The following is a 7,835-nucleotide window of genomic DNA, read 5'->3' on the forward strand; positions in this document are numbered from 1 at the left end:
AATATGCTTAAAGCATGTTTTACTGCTAACCCCATAACCTATGTTATCTTGAAGCGCCAGAGGGCAACACTATTTATGCGTTGATTCATTTCTCAGGGGATATTTTTTGTAGCGCGGCTGTTTGACAGAGCTGAATAGCATAAAATTGAAGGTAATTACCCTGAAGAGCATTCTCTCTCTCTCTCTCTCTCTCTCTCTCTCTCTCTCTCTCTCTCTCTCTCTCTCTCTCTCTCTCTCTCTCTTTCTCTCTCTCTCTCTCTGTGCCTGCTTCTGCAGTGGCATTAGTGGATATTGCTAAATTCAATTTGCGATCATGAATAGAGCTTTTGTTTTTCAGTGTCAAGCCGTCAATTACTTATTGCAGTGGAGGGAACCGTAACCTTATTGTGATTTTTCTGTGTGTGCGGAACATATAATGTCAGCACGACTACGGGGAACTGAACCAACCACGCAGTCGCACACAGCACGTGACCTTTACTTCCACGTCCTATTAAAGCCCAAAATATTCAATTAGGCCTGTAGGAGAACATCGTCAAGAGGTTCAACATAAAAAATCTAATTTGCCCAGAAGGTCCCCCCGCCCACTTTATCCCTGTCATTTGGATGGGACCGTCACGGTGATCATGTTTCATCAGTGTATGAAACCTCGCGGAGAAGCGTGCAGGAAGGAGGGGCAGGACTGAGGTTGTGTTCTGGCAGGAGGAGATGTCTTGTGGGGAGGATCTGTTGGGCAAGTGTGGTAATGCTCCACCTGCCAGCAAGGGCACACACGCACAATGACCTTGGAAGAATGCAAATGGATCCTGGACCTCAAGGACGATGGAGTTGCAGAGCAAACTCGATTAGTTCACCTCATGTGCCAATCGGGTACCGACTACAGAATGTATCGAAGTGCAACGAGTACCATGTTACTACTGGAAGCAACAGTAATGGAAATTTGTAATACATTTTAATTAAATTACACACATTAATATCACACACACACACACACACACACACACACACACACACACACACACACACACACACACACACACACACACACCGACAACAACCTTCTTGGGTATTTAAAGTGTGACTGGGCACTTCCTGTTTCATTTAAGACCACATCATCACAGGCACATTAGAACATTATCGTCCCCCTTCATTTTGATGAATGAAAAATCTCCAATATCCCAAACTGCGTCATTTAAACTGTGGTGTCACTGGTGAGATAAAATCATGTTTGTTCCCTAGCACTATTCTTTTGATATCAGAACTCATATTTGTTATCTACCACACCAGCAAAAATGATATAAAAACACGTGAAAGTATATAATTGAAACCAATGTTCTACAATTTTTTCCAACTTTACACTGATATTGCTCATTTATCCTATGCAAATATGTACTATTTTATGAAATACACTACTAAAAAAACCTTCAAAGCCTTTTTACAAGAAGGCCTAATCTCCTAATGTCGCACCATGTCTCAATTGCAAACCCAGTTAGCAGGACATACTCTGCTCTGTGAGTCCCCAGTGAACGTAAGTCTGTGGGGGACAGAAAGAATGGCCACTGTATGATCTGTCTGCTCCCATGCGCTTTCTTACCAGTGCTGGGTTACAGGTGACGGCCTCTGGGGGGAAGTAGTGTGTCTAGTTTGCAGTGGAGATTTAACAGAAGAAGAAGAAGAAGCAGAAGTACTTTTTGTTGATCCTCTTAGGCAAATTCCTCTCTGCATTTAACCTATCCAGGTTGAGTACACACACACACACACACACACACACACACACACACACACACACACACACACACACACACACACACACACATCAGGTTATTGTTATTTCTACACTCACCTTTTTTGGCACAATGTGTTTAAGATTTTATTTTTGTGCAAAATAGGTCGTGTAAGGAAGATTGCTTGTTAATACTGGTGCAAAGTATTTTTAGACTTCTTTTATTGCTACATATTTTAAAGTCTGCTTTGGGGCTGTCTTCCTGAAATGGGAGCTGCTTCCCGGCTGCTCTGAGCGCAGTGAGGACGTCTGAGTTCGTGCATCAGACTTTATTTGTCCAATATCCTTTCACGACGCACTCCCTGGACCCAAAGTCGATCATCAGTTAGACAGCGTCAGCATTGGAGGGTTGCCATGGATACCACAGGGGTCTGTCGTGTGCAGAGGAGAGAGATGGCCAGGCCACTGCATGCGCGTGTGTGTGTGCACGCGCTCTTGTGTGTCTGCCCGGATTGCAGCTGTGCCCTTCCGGTCTTCGGAGTTCCCAGCTGAGAGGACCGCAAAAGAAAATCAATTCCGACCTAATCAGAAAGCATCTGAATCCATCACATTTCAGAACAGTCATTCACCAAGGTCCCCGCTATTCTCAGATATGAATTTTATGATCTTTATCATATCGTGCCAAGAAATATTAAAAACCACATCTCATATGATATATTGTAGAAATCTTATAATGAACTAGTGTAAATGCACATAAACATAAATAATGCACGGAAAGAGCCCGTACAGGAGAAAGAAACAGTACAAGTCACAGAGAGATGAAGCAGCTACTGGACGAACATGTTTTCTCAAAGTGCCGCAGCGTTACGATCTCAGCCATTGTTAGCCCGGAGGGGACTGGCTCCACATTAGGGCTCATCCTGGGGACCGTGGTCATTAACCTTCCAGAGTGCAGAACAATCTCTCTCATGGTTCAGCAGGCCTCTGACAGGACATGCCTCGTATCTATCCCCAGTCAACCCAGACCAGGACTTCAAAACCATTAACTACAACCCAGTCACTACAAAACCAGGATGGACATTCAGTGCTTTTTTGTTTGTCTTTAGATATCTTGCGGTTTGCTGCTCAACATTTATGTTGTTGTTATTGTGGTGTTCTTTGATGACTAGAAGAGGTCGCGTCCCCCTTTGAGTCTTGGTTCTTCTCAAACTTTCTTCCTCGTGCTCTGGGGAGTTTTTCCTTGTCACTGTCTCATTTGGCTTGCTCTCTGGAGGCTTAGACTTGGATATACACTACCAGTCATAAGTTTGGACGCATTTAGTTTATTTATTTATAATATTTTCTACATTTTAGAAAAACAGTGAAGGTATCAAAATAACAAAATAGCACATGATAAACCAAAACAGATACAGTTTAATACATGGCTGTGGATTGTAAAGTTCTTCAGAGCCACTCATTCCTGGACAGTGTGGGGTGATGTTCTGGATGGTCTTGGTGTTCTTAACCGGCTTCATGAGGCACCACCTATGATGCCCTGAACACATTCTCATGTACAAGAACATGAGAAGGATGAGGAGGCAATAAATATTCATTTAAAATTTCATTATTATTATTATTATTTTAATTATATACTATATACATCGTTTTGGAAAAAATATAAATAATGCCTTTAGACTATAAAGAACATACATTCAGTCAGCTTTTGTCTGGTAGTGTATGTAAAGCTGATTTGTGACAATTGTAAAATTGCTATATAACTCTGACTTAGACTTAGTCTCCTTTCCTGGTTGCCAAATGCCAGGTAAACTGAAGGGGCACACATGCCTTCACTTTAGCACCCAGAGAATTTATTACTTAAAGAATTGATTTACATTTTCCATACTATGCATATTAATATACTGTAGTTAATTGTACAGTGAACTCTACAGAGTAATTGTGTGACGGGCAAAGGAGTGAAAGAAAAGAAGGAAGTGATCATGTCTCAGGGAAAATGGAGGATTTAAAGTGCACAAACTCAAAACACGTGAACAATAACCTGCGGTCAACTGATAGAAAGACACGACATATATAGGCAGACAAACGACCCTCAGGTGTCGGGTTCCCTAATGGGCCACGCCCACCTGAGGGACAAACAATGAAAACAACAACAGGACAACATGGAATACTGCTGCTGCTGACAGGAGCGGCCAGCAGGGGGCCTCCGTAGCATGACAAATTGAAGATGGTTAAAAATAGATTTATATTGATTCTCCAGAACTCTTTAAAAAATCTACAGTTCCCATCAGCCCTGCGCAGAGAGCAACTGTTTGCACCTTTTGAAACATAGATCATTACATAGAGTTGCATATTGTGTGATATGTGCATGATTTATGATTTAGGGGCCACAAAAATACCGTTCTTCAACATAGCTCTGGCTCAGAAAAATCAGTAGATTTTTTTGTTGTTTACCTACATGCACATGCATTTTTGTAGTCACCTAAAACCAATGCAAGATTCACAACTGATGACAGAATTCTTTGCCTATGTTCCAGTTCATAAGTTTCAAGCCATTTAGTTCACTGCAATACTGTAAATGTTTCATTAAGGCATCTAATAGCAAATTTATTTTAAATATGAAACTATGTAAATGTAATTCTCCAAATTAAAATATATTTCTCCAAATTAATGTTTTGGGGTTCAAAACCATATTTAAATGAATGGCTGGTCGTTGTGTACATTTGTTCATTATGTATCAATGTTAATGTGTTTGTGTTTGCATGTGTGCAAAATGTGTGTGTTTGTGGTCCTGGAGAATCCAGATGGAAAGAGAGTAAAAAAGTTCAGGTGTGTACAGTATATTGGTTTGGTGAGAGAGAGAAAAAGTGGGAGTTTGTGTTTACTGAATGTTCAGATCATTTGCATCAGGTCTGATTCAATGCTACGTCTCCCTCTGTGTTATGAACATTACAATACAATCATTACAATAGTTAACATAATGTTACAGGAAACGGACACCATGGTCTGAACGCAGTATGGTCATTGCTTTTCTCTCTTGAATGAAATGGGGCAGAAAAAGGCAATAGGGGACCCGCGAAAACACTCGATAGAAAACACAGCGGTCGTCAAGGTAGGGCAATTACAGGAGGTGGAGAGTGTGCGACGACACTTTCTCAACGGTGTGGCTCCAACATCCTGTCACAAGGCTCGTGGGTTTTGCAGACACCATAGACGGATGATGGAAACGTGGTAAGAGGCTTTTGGAGCACGTGGAAGGTGCCGGAAGAGTGAGGCAGGAAGATGGCACCGGTAAACGTGTTTTTTCCACAGGAGTGTGTTGTTCTTTCAACCCCCCCACCACCATCACCACACTCCACATTCCGCACACGCATGCTGTCAGAAGCTCACTGATTGGCCAACTCTGTTCGATGTTCGTGCAGGAACCGGGCCACTGTCTTGCTCTTCCGTGACTCGTGTTAAAGGGCAAAGCTGATGATAAGGCCAATGTCTCCCACTGTCTGTCACACTTACAGTACTGCTTAAAGCTTTTAGCATTTGAAGGTCTGCGGTCTTTGTGGCACTGTGCTTGTCTAGCACAAGGGACAAATGTATCTCGCATCAAGGGAAACCTGGCTGGTCTCTCTGCGTAGTCCTGCTTCTTCCTGGAGGTGACGTGTTATGTCAAGCTCAGGGGCATTATCACACCATTAAAGCCTCCTGCTTGTGTGGGGATCTCCTGAAGCGTGACAGTGAAGTGTCATTTTGCCTATTATACCCAAGATACTCAATTACTATTATTTACTATATGACAACAGAAGTAACGCTTCTTCGCATTCTTACTGAAATCAGCTCTTGTCGATGAAATGAAGCCATCTGAGCTTTGCTGGATAATAGGTTTTGATGTGAGCATTAGCATGCGTATCTAAAAAGCAGGTTAGCCAAATAAACAAATCTCTTCTTTACGAAGAGTGTTTCAAAATGTGTGTCATTCTATTCACCATACGGCAAAAAGAGTGATTAAACAGTCTGCAGTCTGAGGAAGAGAATCGAGTTATAAGGAACATGGAGAAACAGAATCAGTACTCACACACCTGCTTGTTAACATGTTACTGCATCACTCATGAGTAGTTTTTTTTACCACGGTTCCTGTTTACTTTGACTAAGGAGCATCAGAATGCACAGAGAGGTAATGGCTGTTTCCAAATAAACAAGTTAATAAAGCTAAGATGTTATTTATGCTATATAGTTATATTATCCTCACTGTCACATTTGAATGAGTTACTCATGTCTGGGAACTGGGGGATAGGAGCTAATAATTCTATGTCCTTTTTATGGCTTAAAAACGGCCTGAGGACTATATCTCTCCTGTCCTGCTCTTTCATTTTTGTGTTTCTTTCTTTAAAGCTTTCAAGGAATTAATCATAAATACTCTATTAGCTGCATGTCTGTAAAAAGTAACATCCTACAGTTTGAAGAAGGAAGCTGAAAACATTAAGATAAGTAATTTCTGGGATGTTTCATAGAATTATGTGCCACTTAAGTCCATGAAAAGCCCTTTTTATCCAAGCATGTTTTCTTGCAATCATTACCATTGTACATTATGGGATCAAGTCACTGCTTTCATTCCAGTGAGTGCGCTGTATGTTTGTCCTAAAAGGAAACGGTGATGGTGATTCACTTCTGTGTATTATGAATAAGGTTTTATATCATGCAAAAGAATATATATCAGAGACACATACAAAAATGAGCTACCAGTATTGCTAACATGGAAAATCATTTTGTTTGATATGTCAAACATGTCAAGAAAAAATATTAAATATATCAAGAAAAAGATCAGTCCATGTCCCGTTCTGCAGGGCGATTTCTGGGAATATTCGCTCAGCTCCCTCCAGTTTCCTACCAGGACTGAATAAGTCCAGCCCACAGTGGGCCCTGCGCCCTGCTCTGATGCTGACGAGTGTCGGCCGAGGTGCGGTCTGTTCTGAGCTCTAAGCTCTAAATGATGTTCTCGCCCAGTAACTGCTGCTCTGTAAAACCCATCACCCGCTGTGGTAATGATGACATGGTCATGTTGAGCAAAGTCACAGATCCATTCCCACTGGAGCATTTAACAGCGTGGCGCTCCTCGTAGACGATGCCGAGATGTTATCCGACATGCACGTGTGGGTCTGTCTGGAGCATTTTATTTCTTAGTCCAGCTCAAAGATAAAAATCTAAAATTCATATGAAGGCATATTTCTCACAGTGATGGAAGGCATTACCATAAAAAAAAATAATCACCACAAAGTAGGTTGATGAGTAGTTTCTAAGGTTGGATCATAATTAGCATATATGTTTGTATGGATGACATGGTAGGAACACACTATGAAATTATCAGGTTGTGATTTACTTGTTATGACGAGCCAGGCTGCCTGGGCACCCAGCCGAGCTGTTAGGTGTCAGCCATGGCTGTATTACTTCAGGGACTGGGGAGTCACACCAGATTTCACTGCACAACAGCAGTTTGTGGTGCAGCTTTGTGAGAGGGGGGCTGGTCTGCAGCTCTGTTCTGTCGTGGTGGCTTTTCTGATTTTGCTCAGTTTTTTGCCGAATGGGGCTAGCACGTCATGACAACCAGTTACCCACAGCAAGAAGAACGAGGCTAAGTGAAGCAATTAAATGCCAGGGCGGGATTTGAGTGGAGGCGGATCACACTGAAAACATAGAAAAACCGAGTGTACTCAGGGGGACTCGTTCAAACGACGAACGAGCAGCCTACTTCAACTGTCGTCTGTGTGATGGATGGTCAAAATATTGTATTGGGAATCATGCAGTTACAATTCACAGGGATGCTATATGCCACACACACACACACACACACACACACACACACACACACACACACACACACACACACACACACACACACACACACACACACACAGGTATGCATGAGGCTGCACTGCCCGTCTGTTGCCCAGGTAATTTTTTGTTATTTATTTTCAGAGTTAAGAGGCAGTTTATGGATTAGGTAGGATTGTTAAGCTTAATGGTCTCTTCATTGATTGGGCCATGTGTGTATTCACTTTCAGAAGAGTCATTTTAAATCAGGAAATCCAGGCACTTTTCACCATCTCCTTTTATAGCCCAGGTTGTGTCT

The sequence above is a fragment of the Brachyhypopomus gauderio genome, chromosome 15 (assembly GCF_052324685.1).
Source record: "Brachyhypopomus gauderio isolate BG-103 chromosome 15, BGAUD_0.2, whole genome shotgun sequence".
Lineage (NCBI taxonomy): Eukaryota > Metazoa > Chordata > Actinopteri > Gymnotiformes > Hypopomidae > Brachyhypopomus > Brachyhypopomus gauderio.